Raw genomic sequence first — 20,733 nt, 5'->3', positions numbered from 1 at the left:
TGTCCTGATTTTCACTAGATTGTGTATTGATACCAGATTATTGTCTTTTGGCGAGTTGTGTCTAGGTGATTTAAGTTAAGAAGGGACAGGACACGATGGATAGAAGCAGACTGCTTCCATTAGTTGGGGGATCAAGAATTAACAGCTGTAAATACAATAATAAATGTGAGAGATTTAGAACTGAGGGTAGGAGAAACCTCTTCACATGGAGAGCTGTGAGGCTGTGGAATTCACGGAGGCAGAAATTATGTCAATATTCAAGATTAAATTTTATAGACGGATGAATAAAATGGGTTGAAGGGGTGTTGAGACCGAGCGGGTAAAGTGATTCGAACTATTTGCTCGGGTGGAGGGTAAACTCCGACAGGGACTGGTTGGGTAGAATTGTCTGTTCCCCTGTTTTAACATTTTAATGATCACTTGAGATTTGAATAAAAATCTGTAAACAAAGATGCCCAATGTCACATTGAGGAATAACGTTCCTCCATCATTTGATCACTTATCAGGAGACAGGAGCCCCGTTCTATTGGGCCAGGGTTCAATGGGGATCGGTGTCTGATGGGGAGACCAGCACTTGTAACATTCACAACGAGATTACAGAAGAATTACAAATAACCACGATTGTAACACTCTTCATTGTTTCTTCACTAACGCTTTAAATATTAATTAAACTGGGCGTTTCATTCCAGTACCTGCGGTGAAAGGCAGTTAACGCTGACGGCCACATGTTCTCCTCCACTGCTGAAACTCAATCAGGACTGTTCTCTTTCAATCTTGAGCAAGAAGTGCGCTGTTTTACCTGGAAACGATTCTGGTCACCCGGGGAAAGCGGCTGAGGCGGCGGAGCAGAGGAGCGGCCCATAAAAAGGCGGGAATCAGGAGCACAGGATCAGCTGAGGCGGCGGAGCAGAGGAGCGGTCCATAAAAAGGCGGGAGTCAGGAGCACAGGATCAGCTGAGGCGGTGGAGCGGAGGAGCGGCCCATAAAAAGGCGGGAATCAGGCGCACAGGATCAGCTGAGGCGGCGGAGCGGAGGAGCGGCCCATAAAAAGGCGGGAGTCAGGAGCACAGGATCAGCTGAGGAGGCGGAGCAGAGGAGCGGCCCATAAAAAGGCGGGAGCCAGGAGCACAGGATCAGCTGAGGCGGCGGAGCAGAGGAGCGACCCATCAAAAGGCGGGAGTCAGGAGCACAGGATCAGCTGAGGAGGCGGAGCGGAGGAGCGGCCCATAAAAAGGCGGGAGTCAGGAGCACAGGATCAGCTGAGGCGGCGGAGCGGAGGAGCGGCCCATAAAAAGGCGGGAATCAGGAGCACAGGGTCAGCTGAGGCGGCGGAGCAGAGGAGCGGACCATAAAAAGGCGGGAGTCAGGAGCACAGGATCAGCTGAGGCGGCGGAGCGGAGGAGCGGCCCACGCGTTGTGGACGTCACGCGTTGAACGAAAACCGGAAGTGCCCACACCTGCCACTAACCACTCCCATCAAACTATAGAACAAAAGAACGTAATAACCAGGATCAGGACTAGGCCATACGGCCTCCCGAGGCTGCTCTGCCATTTAATAAAATCATGGCTGGTCTTCCACCTCAACTCCACTTTCCCGCCCTATCCTCATATCCCTTGATATACTAGACTCCAAAAATTTATCGATCTCAACATTGAATGTACTCAACGACTCAACATCCACAGCGCTCTGGGGTGGAGAATTCCAAATATTCGCAACCCTTTGCGTGAAGAATTTCCTCCACCTCTCAGTCTTAAATGGCCGACCCCTTATCCTAAGTCTAAGTCCCCTCGTTCGATACTCTTCAGCCATGGGAAACATCTTCTCAGCATGTATCATTTCAAGCCTTCTCAGAATCTTATATGTTTCAATGAGATCACCTCTCTCTTCTAAACTCCAGAGAGTATAGGCCAATTTTAGTCAATCTCTCCTCATAGGACAACCCTCTCATCCCAGGAATTAATCTAGTGAACCTTCATTGCACCGCCTCGAAGGCAAGTTTATCCTTCCATCGGCAAAAGACCAAAACTGCTCACAGTACTCCAAGTATGGCCTCACCAAAGCCCTGTGCAATTACAGTAACAGTTACTTACTCTTGTACTCCAAAGGCTTTGCAATAAAGGCCAACATAACATTTGCCTTTTTAATTGCTTGCTGTACCTGCATGTTAACTTTTTTGTGTTTCGTGCACAAGGACACCCAAATCCTTTAACACCAATATTTAATATTTTCTCACCATTTGAAAAATATTCTGTTTATCTATTCTTCCTACCAAAGTGAATAACCTCACATTTCCCCACATTATATTCCTTCTGCCTCCTTCTTGCCCACTCACTTAACCTGTCTATATCCCTTTGCTGACTCTTTGTGTCCTCACAGTTTACTTTCCCACCCCGCTTTGTATCGTCAGCAAACTTGGATACATTACACTCGGTCCCTTCATCTCATTCATTAATATAGATTGTAAATAGCTGAAGCACAAGCACTGATCCTTGCGTCACCCCACTAGTTACATCCTCCCAACCTGAAAATGGCACGTTTATCTCTACTCTCTGCTTTCTGTCCTTTAGCAAATCCCTTTCCATCCGCTTCTCCCCTTCTCCCTGCTCCTCACCTTCTCCCTGCTCCTCCCCTTCCCCCTGCTTCTCCCCTTGTCCCTGCTTCTCCCCTGTTCTACCCTCCCCTTCCCCTGCTTCTCCCCATCTCCCTGCTCCTCCCTTCCCTTCTCGTCCCCTTCTCCTCCTCTCCTCGTTTCTGCCCTTCTCCCCATTTCTCCCCTGCGCCCTGCTTCTCCCATTCTACCTGTTTTTCCCCTTCTCCCGGGCTCTGCTCACCTCCCGCTGCTTCTCACCTTCCTCCTGCTTTCCCCTGTTCCCCTTCCCTCTTTCTCCCCTCCCCCTCTCGCCTCCCGCCTATCATTTCCCCTCTCTCTCCTCCGCTGCCGAGTGTGTGCAAGTTTACTCTACGAGATAAGGGAAAACATAACAAGCTGTTTTCACCTTGTCCCGAATAGCAGAACCAGAGGACACGGCCTGCGCTTGAAGGGAGGTAAATTCAAAACTGGTTTGTGGAAATATTATTTCAGTGAGTGTGTGGTCAATCTGTGGATCAGGTTCCTTTCCCAATCTATATAATTAAAACTAGAGGACAGGGAAATTTAAGTGAACACAGTAATTGTTCAATTAGAAATGGATTAATGTGCAATATAGGGGAAACACAGTAACTGTTCAATTAGAAATAGAATAAAGTGTAATATAGGGGAAACACAGTAACTGTTCAATTAGAAATAGAATAAAGTGTAATATAGGGGAAACACAGTAACTGTTCAATTAGAAATAGAATAAAGCGGAATATTTGGGGGAACACAGTAACTGTTCAATTAGAAATAGAATAAAGTGTAATATAGGGGAAACACAGTAACTGTTCAATTAGAAATAGAATAAAGCGGAATATTTGGGGGAACACAGTAACTGTTCAATTAGAAATGGAATAATGTGGAATAAAGGGAGAACACGCTAACTTCAGTTAAAAAACAAGACCAGGAGAAGTGAAGAGAATATTATAGAATCATAGAATGGTTACAGCATGGAAGGAGGCCATTCGGCCGATCGAAACCGTGCTGTCTCTGCAAGAGCAGAATATAGCAACTCTTTAATTCGAAATGCGAACTTGAGGAACACACAAACCATTTGTTTAGCAGTAGGCGACAGGAAAACACAGGAACTGTCTAATTATAATTGGAGGACAAGGAAATTCAAGGGATATAGCAACTGCCCATTTAGAAATAGAATAAAAGGGAATATAGGGGAATATAGTAACTGTTTATTTAGAAGTAGGGGCATGGGAAGACTGTAACGGTTTAATCAGCAATAGAGGAGACGGGAATATTAGGAGAACTGAAACTGTTTAATTATAAATAGAGAATCTCAAGGGAACACAACAACTAATTAATTAGAAACAGGGGGCGGGAAATCACAACCACATTAGATTGAATTTGACATGGTAATTCAATGGTTAACTTTATTCGGTGATTTTGGATGATGTGGTTGATTGTACATCACCTTCGCACGATTGTAGCTCGGTGCAGAGACATCGCTGACTGATGGAATTAAAACCCCTGCCTGCTGCCTGACTCCTGCCTTAAATACTGTTGGTCGTCTGAATCCAGTTGAATGAGAATGTGCCGATTGCGCAGAACTGCCTGCAATTCATCAGCACTTCCCCCAGAAGCTGGATACCAGCTGGATTGGCAGAGCCTGTGCTCCACAGGGACCTGAAACCAAGTGGAGTTTGTCTTTTGGAGAACCTCAGGATGACGTGGAAGGTTAAAGAGTGACGGGTATAGGGGGCATTTAATTACAATTAATAAATGAATCCCATTCACAATTAAAGTACAACAGCTATTGTTAGTGTAAGGTTTTCAATAAGGTTCATGAACATTGAAGAGATGTTTCATAGCTTTATTAAGCACACAGAACATGCGATAGGATTTAAAAATACTCTTAAAAAGTAGACATTATTACCACACCTGACGACAGTTAGTTGTGAACACAAACGTGTTACAGTTCGGAGATCAGTATCTTAGGACTTTACCAATCCGAGTGCTCATTACAAACATCAAATTTTCATACATTTCTCTCAATCACTCCACGTGAAATTGCAAACAATTATGGAATGTGCAGAAGAGATTTACCAGAATGATTCCAGAGATGAGGGACTTCAGTTACGTGGATAGATTGGAGAAGTTGGGATTGTTCTCCTTGAAAGAGAAAAGGTTGAGGGGAGATTTGATAGAGGTATTTAATACCATGAAGAGTCCAGACAGAGAAGACAGAGATAAAACTGTTCCCATTGGCGGAAGGGTAGAGAACCAGTGGACGTACATTTAACGTGATTGGCAAATGAACCAAAGGTGACATGAGGAAAAACGTTTTTACACAGCGAGTGGTTAGAGTCTGGAATGCACTGCCTGAGGGGGTGGTGGAGGCAGATTCAATCATGGCCTTCAAAAGTGAAGTGGATAAGTACTTGAAAGGAAGAAATGCAGGGCTACGGGGATAGGGCGGGGGTGTGGGACTAGCTGGATTGCTCTTGGGTACAGCCGTGCTGTAACCTTTCTCTGATTCTCTGATTCTATGATTACATAATTATATGGAAGTTAAAATACAACACTATGTAAAGAGAATGTAATTGACGTCTCCTTTATCAATTACGATAGTTTTCCTTACTTAACGAGCTCTTTTTCCATTGGGCAACAAGTATAACTCCCTTAGTTCGTTATCTTGTCGATAGTTTCACTCTTGATCCATATAATTGCAATTCTACCAAGTGAAACATTTAATTATAATTCTGTCTTTGTTTCTGTAACATACATACCAATCAGAAATAATGACGTATTCCGAGATGTTTGTAGAACTAACTCCTTTCCCACCTTGTTTTGAAATGATTGAATTTCTCTGAAATTTATGTATCAGTAAACAATGGCATGTCTTCAATTAAATCTCTTGTTACTTCATCCTGAAACTGACCATTGCTGCAGGGTTATCCCTGGCCCGAAAGTCCAGTGGTACTTTAAATTGACTGATACTTTCCTGCTTAACAGCAAAGGCGAACGGTTAACATGGCTACAATATAAAGAGAAACTAATACAGTTTAACAATGGCAGATTTGAGGACAGTCTGATGAACGCTTTCCTTACAGTGCCCTCTCTGTTGGGGTTAGAATGTTTAAGGTCAACACCTAACAATATCTCATCAGCATCATATATCTATCTCCATCTATTCTATTGTGCAGATATCGACCCATTGGTTTTCCATATGTTCTCACTCTCCAGACCCACACTAATCATTTCCTGTAGTGGTTTTGTCAGCGTGACTGACCATGTCTTGGACCCGTTCTTCACGGTATCTTGATCATGCATATCGCATGTTGGTTGCTTCACACGTCACTTCTGTACACATTGCCATAACCCAAGATCAGGCAGCACCAGACATCCGATACAAGCCATTCCTGCCCTTTCTGGTTATCTATCAACAGATCGGGGGGTCTGGAGGTTTGTGACCAGAATCTCCCCCTACATGGTCCCGATATTTTAGGTAGTGACAAAACTATCAAATACATTCTTCTCATCGTTCAGTACAAGCGAGGACACAACCATCTCCAAGAGAAAGCTATCATTTAACTACTTGAACTACACATCCTGACTTTCACGAGATTGTGTTTTGATACCAGATTGATGTCTTTTGATGAGTTGTGTCTAGGTGATTTAAGTTAAGAAGGGACGGGACATGATAGATAGAAACAGACTGCTTCCATTAATTGGGGGATCAAGAACTAACAGCTGTAAAGACAAGAATAAATGTAAGAGATTTAGAACTGAGGGTTGGAGAAACTCTTCACATGGAGAGTTGTGAGGCTGTGGAATTCAGCGAGGCAGAAATTATATCAATATTCAAGATTAAATTGTATAAATGGATGAATAAAATAGGTTGAAGGGATGTTGAGACCGAGCAGGTAAAGTGATTGGAACTATTTGCTCGGGTGGTGGGTAAACTCCGACAGGGATTGGTTGGGTCGAATGGTCTGTTCTCCTGTTTTAACATTCCAACATTTTAATGATCAGTTGAGATTTTAATAAAAATCTGCAAACAAAGATGCCTAATGTCACATTGAGGAGTCGCGTTCCTACTGCCTCCAACATTTGATCACTTATCAGGAGACAGGAGCCCCGTTCTATTGGGCCAGGATTCAGTGTCTGATGGGGAGACCAGCGCCTGTAACATTCAGACCGAGATTACAGAAGAATTACAAATAACCACGATTGTAACACCCTTCATTGTTTCTACACTAAAGCTTTATCTATTAACAAAACTGGGCGTCTCATTCCAGTCCCTGCCGTGAAAGGCAGTTAACGCTGACGCCCACATGTTCTCCTCCACTGCTGAAACTCAATCAGGACTGTTCTCTTTGAATCTTGAGCAAGAAGTGAGCTGCTTTAGCTGGAAACGTTTCTGTTCACCCGGGGAAAGCGGCAGATATCAAACACACGGCACAAAATTGAAGAAATGTTTTCTGATCCCTGTTCATTTTCAGAAGAATAATCCAGACGGCCATTCTAAAATTCAGCACGGTCTGCAATTGAGCTGTCATTAGGACGGGAAGCTTTGGTTTGATTTTTCATTAATTTAACCAATGTCATAAGAAATGTCTAAGGTGATTTCATCAACTTCTTCAACTCTTCCCTGAATTTAGTTTGGGTAGCTGCATAAATACACGTGTTTGTACAGGAACTCAAATACATGAGCAGATAGCCGGCTTCAGTGGCGATATACGCAGGGCTTGCATAATCGATTAGGTATTGCTCTGTGTTTGTCAGTCTGGTAGTTAAAAAGCTCACGGCGGATGTCAGCCACAGCAGCATAAAACAGCCCGACACAGTGAACAGTAGAATGATGGATTTCTTTCGGTTCTCCATCTCTGGATCACTCTGGTTCTCACTGCTGTGACCCCGGAGTCCCCTGCGGGCTCTACTGGCCACCAAAATACACCTGACTGTCAAACAATTAAACAGTAACATCAAAGCAAAAGGAATCCATACAATTAAAACGCTTTCGAACGAGTTGAATGCAACACCTGCAGGCGATGAGAAAAAGTCCAGTCTGGGGAGGCAACCCCAGTGAATATTGTTAATAATTCGTTCAGGTTCATATGCAAACCAATAGGGGACGTTATCTAAACACAAAAGGACAGCGACGGTTGTTAAAACCGCGGCCGCAGTTCTCAATGTGCAATACTTTGTTTTAAATTTCCTACAACAAATAGATACAAATCGGTCAAATGTGAACGAGACTGTAAACCACACCGATATATCCAGGGCGATACATTGCATGTACACAATGAACGTACACATAGCAGTATAAGACAGGAATGAAAGTGGAAAGAGTTTACTGAAAATGTGATACACTATTACATTGAAGATCATGACCAGGAGATCTGCTGTTGCCATGGCCACCATGTAGACTGAGATACATTTGGAGAGGCCGCAATTTCCTCTGGAGAGAATCACGATTGTCACTAGGTTCGCTGTAGGAAATTGGGAGAAGAGGTAAGTATTTCGGTCGAGAGGACGATCATTAATAGTATACATATGCGAGAATACTATGAGAATACCTTCCTTCAGGTAGGGTATCTTTGAGCCTTATAAATACCGACATGGGTGGCCTTGAACCCTCTATATTTGGTAAGGTGATTGTGATTTGTTCCCCTTCACCCACTCGGCTGCTCGGTAACAGAGCAGGAACTGGAGGAACCGCGAAGGTTCTTTGCAGCCGAGGCAAGGGGAGCTGCAATTATTTCTCCAAGTATCGCTCAAAGTCCCCTGTTGCGTGGAGGCGGCTACAGTCCGAGGGATTATCAACTTAAACCAGACAGAGAACAATGGGATAAATGAAATGTTGACCATTGACACTCAGAAACACATCCTTGAGTGATCTATGTACAGTTGGAGGGGTCGGGGGTTCAGCCTCGCCCTCTCTCAGTACAGGGAGGATCGTTGAGCGTACAGTGCCCATCATCTACCGACCAGAACAGCACCTCACCGGCCGGGAGAACAGGGAGGATTCTCGCTGATATTCACCAACTTCTCCAGGTGGATAAGAGACTCTGCAATGAGGACATTCTGGGAATCTGTTACAAGATCATTAACAGTAAGATAGACAACAGCTATTGAACATCAGGATACGTTGACTTACCGGGAACAGCAAAGGATGCGAGAATAGGGTAATAAATATCCTTTATCTGGAGTATTGTTGGCTTTTCCATTTTTTGAAGACTGAGTGAATTCTGTCCGGATTTAAGGCTCCGATCGGAGTGGAAATGCGATCGGGAAATGCTTCCCCTTTATAGGGCAATCGGTGCTCCGGTGCGAAAATCAGATTGCACAATAATTGGCGTTTGTTACAGTCACTTAACAAACAAAGAGAGATTTGCCGCCTCAGAGCGCCTGGGCCGCCAATGGGAAATTGTGCAGCCCAGTCCAAGAAACTCCATCCATTCAAGTTAATGCACGGATGGAAATCCCAGAGGGAATGAGATCTGCGCACGCTCTGTGATCACTGATGGGAACGTCCATTCCGGAGACTGCTTTAGGTTCTTGGGGCCTTACATTAATTCATCGAAATCTTAACTCATCCATCACATCAATAAAATTGGATTGAACTGTGATTATGACAGGCGATGAATTTACTCTCATATTATTCGGGTAACAGTGCTCTAACACTGGTGGTAGAGACCGTACTCTAACATTACTGGTGGAAAATCTACTCGAAGATTACTGGTGGTGCCCCGACTCCACATTACTGGTGGTGACTCTAATCTATCATCAATGGTGGTGACTCTACTCTAACATCACTGGTGGTGACTCTTCTCTAACATCACTGGTGGTGACTCCAATCTATCATTACTGGTGGTGACTCCAATCTATCATTACTGGTGGTGATTCTAATCTATCATTACTGGTGGTGACTCTAATCTATCATTACTAGTGGTGACTCCAATCTATCATTACTGGTGGTGACTCCAATCTATCATTCCTAGTGGTGACTCTAATCCATCATTACTGGTGGTGACTCCAATCCATCATTACTGGTGGTGACTCCAAACTATCATTAGTGGTGGTGACTCCAATCTAACATTACTGGTGGTGACATAGGCTAAAATTACTGATGCTCATTTTAATCTAACATGACTGGTGGTGACATTACTCTAACTTTACTGGTGGTGACTCTACTCTAACATTACTTGTGGTGAATCTACTCTAACATTACTGGTGGTGACTCCACTCTAACATTACTGGTGGTGACCCTACTATAACATTACTGGTGGTGACCCTACTATAACATTACTGGTGGTGACCCTACTCAAAAATTAATGGTGGTGACCCTACTCTAACATTACTGGTGGTAACTATACTCTAACATTACTGGTGGTGACTCTACTCTAACATTACTGGTGGTGACCCTACTCTAACATTACTGGTGGTGACCCTACTCTAACATTACTGGTGGTGACTCTACTCTAACATTACTGGTGGTGACTCTACTCTAACATTACTGGTGGTGACCCTACTCTAACATTACTGGTGGTGACCCTACTCTAACATTACTGGTGGTGACTCTACTCTAACATTACTGGTGGTGACCCTACTCTAACATTAATGGTGGTGACCCTACTCTAACATTACTGGTGGTGACCCTACTCTAACATTACTGGTGGTGACCCTACTCTAACATTACTGGTGGTGACCCTACTCTAACATTACTGGTGGTGACCCTACTCTAACATTACTGGTGGTGACTCTACTCTAACATTACTGATGGTGACCCTACTCTAACATTACTGGTGGTAACTATACTCTAACATTACTGGTGGTGACCCTACTCTAACATTAATGGTGGTGACCCTACTCTAACATTACTGGTGGTGACCCTACTCTAACATTACTGGTGGTGACCCTACTCTAACATTACTGGTGGTGACTCTACTCTAACATTACTGGTGGTGACCCTACTCTAACATTACTGGTGGTGACCCTACTCTAACATTACTGGTGGTGACCCTACTCCAACATTACTGGTGGTGACTCCACACTAACATTAATGGTGGTGACCCTACTCTAACATTACTGGTGGTTACCCTAATCTAACATTACTGATGGCGACACGACTGTAACATTACTGGTGGTGACTCTACTCTAACATTACTGGTGGTGAATCTACTCTTACATTACTGGTGGTAACTCCACTCTAACATTACTGGTGGTAACTCTACTCTAACATTACTGATGGTGACCCTACTTTAGCATGACTGTTGGTGACCCTAATCGAACATTACTGATCGTGACCCTACTCTAACATTACTGGTGGTGACACTACTCTAACATTACTGGTGGTGACCCTACTCTAACATTACTGGTGGTGACCCTACTCTAACATTACTGGTGGTGAACCTACTCTAACATTACTCATGGTGACCCGACTCTAACATTACTGGTGGTGACCCTACTCTAACATTGCTGGTGGTGACCCTACTCTAACATTACTGGTGGTGACCCTACTCTAACATTACTGGTGGTGACCCTACTCTAACATTACTGGTGGTGACCCTACTCGAACATTACTGGTGGTGACTCTACTCTAACATTACTGGTGGTGACTCTACTCTAACATTACTGGTGGTGACTCTACTCTAACATTACTGGTGGTGACTCTACTCTAACATTACTGGTTGAGACCCTACTCTAACATTACTGGTGGTGACCCTACTCTAACATTACTGGTGGTGACTCTACTCTAACATTACTGGTGGTGACCATACTCTAACATTACTGGTGGTGACCCTACTCTAACATTACTGGTGGTGACCCTACTCTAACATTACTGATTGTGACTCTACTCTAACATTGCTGGTGGTGACCCTACTCGATCATTACTGGTGGTGACCCTACTCTAACATTACTGGTGGTGACCCTACTCTAACATTACTGGTGGTGACTCGACTCTAACATTACTGGTGGTGAACCTACTCTAACATTACTGGTGGTGACTCTACTCTAACATTACTGGTGGTGAACCTACTCTAACATTACTGGTGGTGACCCTACACTAACATTACTGGTGGTGACCCTACTCTAACATTACTGATGGTGACCCTACTCTAACATTACTGGTGGTGACCCTACTCTAACATTGCTGGTGGTGACCCTACTCTAACATTAATTGTGGTGACCCTACTCTAACATTACTGGTGGTGACCCTACTCTAACATTACTGGTGGTGACCCCACTCTAACATTACTGGTGGTGACCCTACTCTAACATTACTGGTGGTGACCCTACTCTAACATTACTGATTGTGACTCTACTCTAACATTGCTGGTGGTGACCGTACTCTAACATTACTGGTGGTGACTCGATTCTAACATTACTGGTGGTGACCCTACTCTAACATTGCTGGTGGTGACCCTACTCTAACATTACTGGTGGTGACTCTACTCTAACATTACTGGTGGTGACCCTACTCTAACATTACTGGTGGTGACCCTACTCTAACATTACTGGTGGTGACCCTACTCTAACATTACTGGTGGTGACCCTACTCTAACATTACTGGTGGTGACTCTACTCTAACATTACTGGTGGTGACCCTACTCTAACATTACTGGTGGTGACCCTACTCTAACATTGCTGGTGGTGACCCTACTCTAACATTACTGGTGGTGACTCTACTCTAACATTACTGGTGGTGACCCTACTCTAACATTACTGGTGGTGACTCTACTCTAACATTAATGGTGGTGACCCGACTCTAACATTACTGGTGGTGACCCTACTCTAACATTACTGGTGGTGACCCTACTCTCACATTACTGATGGTGACTCTACTCTAACATTACTGGTGGTGACCCTACTCTAACATTACTGGTGGTGACCCTACTCTAACATTACTGATTGTGACTCGAGTCTAACCTTGCTGGTGGTGACCGTACTCTAACATTACTGGTGGTGAACCTACTCGAACATTACTGGTGGTGACTCTACTCTAACATTACTGGTGGTGAACCTACTCCAACATTACTGGTGTTGACTCTACTCTAACATTACTGGTGGTGACCCTATTCTAACATTACTGGTGTTGACTCTATTCCAACATTACTGGTGGTGACCCTACTCTAACATTACTAGTGGTGAATCTACTCTAACATTACTGGTGGTGACTCTATTCCAACATTACTGGTGGTGACCCTACTCTAACATTACTGGTGGTGACCCTACTCTAACATTACTGGTGGTGACTCTACTCTAACATTACTGGTGGTGACCCTACTCTAACATTACAGATGGCGACACGACTCTAACATTACTGGTGGTGACTCCACTCTAACATTACTGGTGGTGACTGTACTCTAACATTACTGGTGGTGAATCTACTCTAACATTGCTGGTGGTGACTCTACTCTAACATTACTGGGGCTGACTCTACTCTAACATTACTGGTGGTGACTCGACTATAACATTACTGATGGTGACGCTACTCTAACATTACTGGTGGTGACTCTACTCTAACATTACTGGTGGTGACTCTACTCTAACATTACTGGTGGTGACTCTACTCTAACATTACTGGTGGTGACTCTGCTCTAACATTACTGGTGGTGACCCTACTCTAACATTACTGGCGGTGACTCTAGTCTAACATTACTGGTGGTGACTCGACTATAACATTACTGATGGTGACTCTACTCTAACATTACTGGTGGTGAACCTACTCTAACATTACTGGTGGTGACCCTACTCTAACATTGCTGGTGGTGACCCTACTCTAACATTACTGATGGTGACCCTACTCTAACATTACTGGTGGTGACCCTACTCTAACATTGCTGGTGGTGACCCTACTCTAACATTACTGGTGGTGACCCTACTCTAACATTACTGGTGGTGACCCTACTCTAACATTACTGGTGGTGACCCTACTCTATCATTACTGGTGGTGACCCTACTCTAACATTACTGGTGGTGACCCTACTCTAACATTACTGGTGGTGACTCTACTCTAACATTACTGGTGGTGACCCTACTCTAACATTACTGGTGGTGACCCTACTCTAACATTACTGGTGGTGACCCTACTTTAACATTACTGGTGGTGACCCTACTCTAACATTACTGATTGTGACTCTAGTCTAACCTTGCTGGTGGTGACCGTACTCTAACATTACTGGTGGTGACTCGACTCTAACATTACTGGTGGTGAACCTACTCTAACATTACTGGTGGTGACTCTACTCTAACATTACTGGTGGTGAACCTACTCCAACATTACTGGTGTTGACTCTACTCTAACATTACTGGTGGTGACCCTATTCTAACATTACTGGTGTTGACTCTATTCCAACATTACTGGTGGTGACCCTACTCTAACATTACTGGTGGTGAATCTACTCTAACATTACTGGTGGTGACTCTACTCTAACATTACTGGTGGTGAATCTACTCTAAAATTATGGTGGTGACTCCACTCTAACATTACTGGTGGTGACCCTACTCTAACATTAATGGTGGTGACCCTACTCTAACATTACTGGTGGTGACCCTACTCTAACATTACTGGTGGTGACCCTACTCTAACATTACTGGTGGTGACTCTACTCTAACATTACTGGTGGTGACCCGACTCTAACATTACTGGTGGTGACTCTACTCTAACATTATGGTGGTGACTCTACTCTAACATTACTTGTGGTGAAATTACTCTAAAATTATGGTGGTGACTCCACTCTAACATTACTGGTGGTGACCCTACTCTAACATTACTGGTGGTGACCCTACTCTAACATTACTGGTGGTGACTCTACTCTAACATTACTGGTGATGACTCTACTCTAACATTAATGATGGTGACCCTACTCTAACATTACTGGTGGTGACCCTACTCCAACATTACTGGTGGTGACTCCACTCTAACATTACTGGTGGTGACCCTACTCGAACATTATTGGTGGTGACTCTACTCTAACATTACTGATGGTGACTCTACTCTAACATTATTGGTGGTGACTCTACTCTAACATTACTGGTGGTGACCCTACTCTAACATTACAGATGGCGACACGACTCTAACATTACTGGTGGTGAATGTACTCTAACATTACTGGTTGTGACTGTACTCTAACATTACTGGTGGTGAATCTACACTAACATAACTGGTGGTGACTCCACTCTAACATTACTGGTGGTGACTCTACTCTAACATTACTGGTGGTGAACCTACTCCAACATTACTGGTGTTGACTCTACTCTAACATTACTGGTGGTGACCCTATTCTAACATTACTGGTGTTGACTCTATTCCAACATTACTGGTGGTGACCCTACTCTAACATTACTAGTGGTGAATCTACTCTAACATTACTGGTGGTGACTCTATTCCAACATTACTGGTGGTGACCCTACTCTAACATTACTGGTGGTGACCCTACTCTAACATTACTGGTGGTGACTCTACTCTAACATTACTGGTGGTGACCCTACTCTAACATTACAGATGGCGACACGACTCTAACATTACTGGTGGTGACTCCACTCTAACATTACTGGTGGTGACTGTACTCTAACATTACTGGTGGTGAATCTACTCTAACATTGCTGGTGGTGACTCTACTCTAACATTACTGGGGCTGACTCTACTCTAACATTACTGGTGGTGACTCGACTATAACATTACTGATGGTGACGCTACTCTAACATTACTGGTGGTGACTCTACTCTAACATTACTGGTGGTGACTCTACTCTAACATTACTGGTGGTGACTCTACTCTAACATTACTGGTGGTGACTCTACTCTAACATTACTGGTGGTGACCCTACTCTAACATTACTGGCGGTGACTCTAGTCTAACATTACTGGTGGTGACTCGACTATAACATTACTGATGGTGACTCTACTCTAACATTACTGGTGGTGAACCTACTCTAACATTACTGGTGGTGACCCTACTCTAACATTACTGGTGGTGACCCTACTCTAACATTACTGATGGTGACCCTACTCTAACATTACTGGTGGTGACCCTACTCTAACATTGCTGGTGGTGACCCTACTCTAACATTACTGGTGGTGACCCTACTCTAACATTACTGGTGGTGACCCTACTCTAACATTACTGGTGGTGACCCTACTCTATCATTACTGGTGGTGACCCTACTCTAACATTACTGGTGGTGACCCTACTCTAACATTACTGGTGGTGACTCTACTCTAACATTACTGGTGGTGACCCTACTCTAACATTACTGGTGGTAACCCTACTCTAACATTACTGGTGGTGACCCTACTTTAACATTACTGGTGGTGACCCTACTCTAACATTACTGATTGTGACTCTAGTCTAACCTTGCTGGTGGTGACCGTACTCTAACATTACTGGTGGTGACTCGACTCTAACATTACTGGTGGTGAACCTACTCTAACATTACTGGTGGTGACTCTACTCTAACATTACTGGTGGTGAACCTACTCCAACATTACTGGTGTTGACTCTACTCTAACATTACTGGTGGTGACCCTATTCTAACATTACTGGTGTTGACTCTATTCCAACATTACTGGTGGTGACCCTACTCTAACATTACTGGTGGTGAATCTACTCTAACATTACTGGTGGTGACTCTACTCTAACATTACTGGTGGTGAATCTACTCTAAAATTATGGTGGTGACTCCACTCTAACATTACTGGTGGTGACCCTACTCTAACATTACTGGTGGTGACCCTACTCTAACATTACTGGTGGTGACCCTACTCTAACATTACTGGTGGTGACCCTACTCTAACATTACTGGTGGTGACTCTACTCTAACATTACTGGTGGTGACCCTACTCTAACATTACTGGTGGTGACTCTACTCTAACATTATGGTGGTGACTCTACTCTAACATTACTTGTGGTGAAATTACTCTAAAATTATGGTGGTGACTCCACTCTAACATTACTGGTGGTGACCCTACTCTAACATTACTGGTGGTGACCCTACTCTAACATTACTGGTGGTGACTCTACTCTAACATTACTGGTGATGACTCTACTCTAACATTAATGATGGTGACCCTACTCTAACATTACTGGTGGTGACCCTACTCCAACATTACTGGTGGTGACTCCACTCTAACATTACTGGTGGTGACCCTACTCGAACATTATTGGTGGTGACTCTGCTCTAACATTACTGATGGTGACTCTACTCTAACATTATTGGTGGTGACTCTACTCTAACATTACTGGTGGTGACCCTACTCTAACATTACAGATGGCGACACGACTCTAACATTACTGGTGGTGAATGTACTCTAACATTACTGGTTGTGACTGTACTCTAACATTACTGGTGGTGAATCTACACTAACATAACTGGTGGTGACTCCACTCTAACATTACTGGTGGTGACTGTACTCTAACATTACTGGTGGTGAATCTACTCTAACATTGCTGGTGGTGACCCTACTCTAACATTACTGGTGGTGACTCGACTCTAACATCACTGGTGGTGACCCTACTCTAACATTACTGGTGGTGACCCTACTCTAACATTACTGGTGGTGACTCTATTCCAACATTACTGGTGGTGGCCCTACTCTAACATTACTGGTGGTGACCCTACTCTAACATTACTGGCGCTGACTCTACTCTAACATTACTGGTGGTGACTCTATTCCAACATTACTGGTGGTGGCCCTACTCTAACATTACTGGTGGTGACTCGACTATAACATTACTGATGGTGACGCTACTCTCACATTACTGGTGGTGACCCTACTCTAACATTACTGGTGGTGACTCGACTATAACATTACTGATGGTGACGCTACTCTAACATTACTGGTGGTGACTCTACTCTAACATTACTGGTGGTGACTCTAATCTAACATTACTGGTGGTGACTCTACTCTAACATTACTGATGGTGACTCTACTCTAACATTACTGGTGGTGACTCTACTCTAACATTACTGGTGGTGACTCTACTCTAACATTACTGATGGTGACTCTACTCTAACATTACTGGTGGTGACTCTACTCTAACATTATGGTGTTGACTCCAATCTAACATTACTGGTGGTGACTCTGCTCTAACATTACTGGTGGTGACTCTACTCTAACATTACTGGTGGTGACTCTACTCTAACATTACTGGTGGTGACTCTACGCTATCATTACCGATGGAGACCTTATTCTAACATTACCGGCAGTGAGCCTTCCCGAAAATTGCTTGTGGTGTACCGACCTTAACTTTAAATGTGATGACTCTACTCTAACATTACTGCTGATGACACTTTTTTTTATTCGTTCATGGGTTGTGGGCGTCGCTGGCGAGGCCAGCATTTATTGTCCATCCCTCAATGCATTTGAAAAGGTGGTGGTGTGCCGCCGTCTTGAAGCGCTGCAGTCCGTGTGGCGATGGTTCTCCCACAGTACTGTTCGGAAGGGAGTTTCAGGATTTTGACCCAGGGAAGATGAAGGAACGGCGATATATTTCCAAGTCGGGATGGTGTGTGACTTGGAGGGGAACGTGCAGGTGGTGTTGTTCCCATATACCTGCTGCTCTTGTCCTTCTAGGTGGTAGAGGTCGCGGGTTTGGGAGATGCTGTCGAAGAAGCCTTGGCGAGTTGCTGCAGTGCATCCTGTAGAATGTACACACTGCAGCCACTGTGCGACGGTGGTGAAGGTAGTGAATGTTTAGGGTGGTGGATGGGGTGCCAGTCAAGCGGGCTACTTTGTCCTGGATGGTGTCGAGCTTCTTGACTGTTGTTGGAGCTGCACTCATCCAAGCTAGTGGAGAGTATTCCATCACACTCCTGACTTGTGTCTTGTTGATGGTGGAAAGGCTTTGGGGAGTCAGGAGGTGAGTCACTCGCCACAGAATACCCAGCCTCTGACCTGCTCTTTTCGCCACACTATTTTTATGGCTGGTTCAGTTAAGTTTCTGGTCAATAGTGACCCCCAGGATGTTGATGGTGGGGGATTCGGCGATGGCAATGCCGTTGAATGTCAAAGGGAGGTGGTTAAACTCTCTCTTGTTGGAGATGGTCATTGCCTGGCACTTCTCTGGCACCAACTTTACCTGCCACTTATGAGCCTAAGACTGGATGTTGTCCAGGTCTTGCTGCATGCGGGCTCGGATTTCTTCATTATTTGAGGGGTTGCGAATGGAACTGAACACAATGAAATCATCAGCGAACATCCCCATTTCTGACCTTATGATGGAGGGAAGGTCATTGATGAAGCACCTGAAGATGGTTGGGCTTGGGACACTGCCCCGAGGAACTCCTACAACAATGCCCTGGGGCTGAGATGATTGGCCTCCAACAACCACTATCATCTTCCTTTGTTCTAGGTATGACTCCAGCCACTGCAGAGGTATCCCCCTGATTCCCATTGACTTCAATTTTACTAGGGCTCATTTGTGCCACACTCCGTCAAATGCTGCCTTGATCTCAAGGGCAGTCACTCTCACCTCATCTCTGGAATTCAGCTCTTTTGTCCATGTTTGGACCAAGGCTGTAATGAGGTCTGGAGCCGAGTGGTCCTGGCGGAACCCAAACTGAGCATCGGTGAGCAGGTTATTGGTGAGTAAGTGCCGCTTGACAGCACTGTCGACAGCACCTTCCATCACTTTGCTGATGATTGAGAGTAGACTCATGGGACGGTAATTGGCTGGGTTGGATTTGTCCTGCTTTTTGTAGACAGGACATACCTGGGCAATTTTCCACATTGTCGGGTCGATGCCAGTGTTGTAGCTGTGCTGGAACGGTTTGGCTCGAGGTGCGGCTCGTTCTGGAGCTCATGTCTTCAGCAATACAGCCGGAATGTTGTCGTGGCCCATAGTCTTTGTTGTATCCAGTGCACTCAGCCGTTTCTTGATATCACGTGGAGTGAATCAAATTGGCTGAAGACTGGCTTCTCGAATGGTGGGGATATCGGGAGGTGGCCGAGATGGATCATCCACTCGGCACTTCTGGCTGAAGATGGCCGCAAACGCTTCAGCCTTGTCTTTTGCACTCACGTGCTGGACTCCGCCATCATTGAGGATGGGGATGTTTGCAGAGCCTCCTCCTCCTGTTAGTTGTTTAATTGTCCACCACCATTCACGACTGGATGTGGCAGGACTGCAGAGCTTTGATCTGATCCGTTGGTTGTGGAATCGCTTAGCTCTGTCTATGGCATGTTGCTTCCGCTGTTTAGCATGCATGTAGTCCTGAGTTGTAGCTTCACCAGGTTGGCACCTCATTTTTAGGTTCGCCTGCTGCTGCTCCTGGCATGCTCTTCTCCACTCCTCATTGAACCAGGGTTGATCCCCTGGCTTGTTGGTAATGGTGGAGTGAGGAATGTGGCGGGCCATGAGGTTACAGATTGTGGTGGAATACAATTCTGCTGCTGCTGATGGCCCACAGCGCCCCATGGATGCCCAGTTTTGAGCTGCTGGATCTGTTACTGAATCTATCCCATTTAGCACGGTGGTCGTGCCACACAACACGTTGGATGGTGTCCTCAGTGCGAAGACGGGATTTCATCTCCACGAGGACTGTGCGGTGGTCACTCCTACCAATACTGTCATGGACAGATGCATTTGCGACAGGGAGATTGGTGCGGACGAGGTCAAGTAAGTTTTTCCCTCGTGTTGGTTCGCTCACCACCTGCCTCAGGCCCAGTCGAGCAGCTATGTCCTTCAGGACTGGGCCAGCAGTGGTGCTGCCGAGCCACTCTTGGTAATGGACATTGAAGCCCCCACCCAGAGTACATTTTGTGCCCTTGCTACCCTCAGTGCTTCCATCCAAGTGGTGTTCAACATGGAGGAGGACTGATTCATCAGCTGAGGGAGGACGGTCGGTGGTGATCAGCAGGAGGTTTCCTTGCCCATGTTTGACCTGATGCCATGAGATTCAGAGTCAAAGTTGAGGACTCCCAGGGCTGCTCCCTCCTGACTATATGTCACTGTACCGCCACCTCTGGTGGGACAGGACATACCCAGGGATGGTGATGGGAAGAGTCTGGGACGTTGGCTGAAAGCTATGATTCTGTGAGGATGGCAATGTCAGGCTGTTGCTTGACGAGTCTGTGGGACAGCTCTCCCAATTTTGGCACAAGTCCCCACGCCGTTGTCGTGTCCGGTGCCCGTCCG

This window comes from Heptranchias perlo, unplaced genomic scaffold (genome assembly GCF_035084215.1).
Source record: "Heptranchias perlo isolate sHepPer1 unplaced genomic scaffold, sHepPer1.hap1 HAP1_SCAFFOLD_47, whole genome shotgun sequence".
Lineage (NCBI taxonomy): Eukaryota > Metazoa > Chordata > Chondrichthyes > Hexanchiformes > Hexanchidae > Heptranchias > Heptranchias perlo.
The sequence above is the reverse complement of the archived record's forward strand: the minus strand, read 5'-3'. Positions refer to the sequence as shown.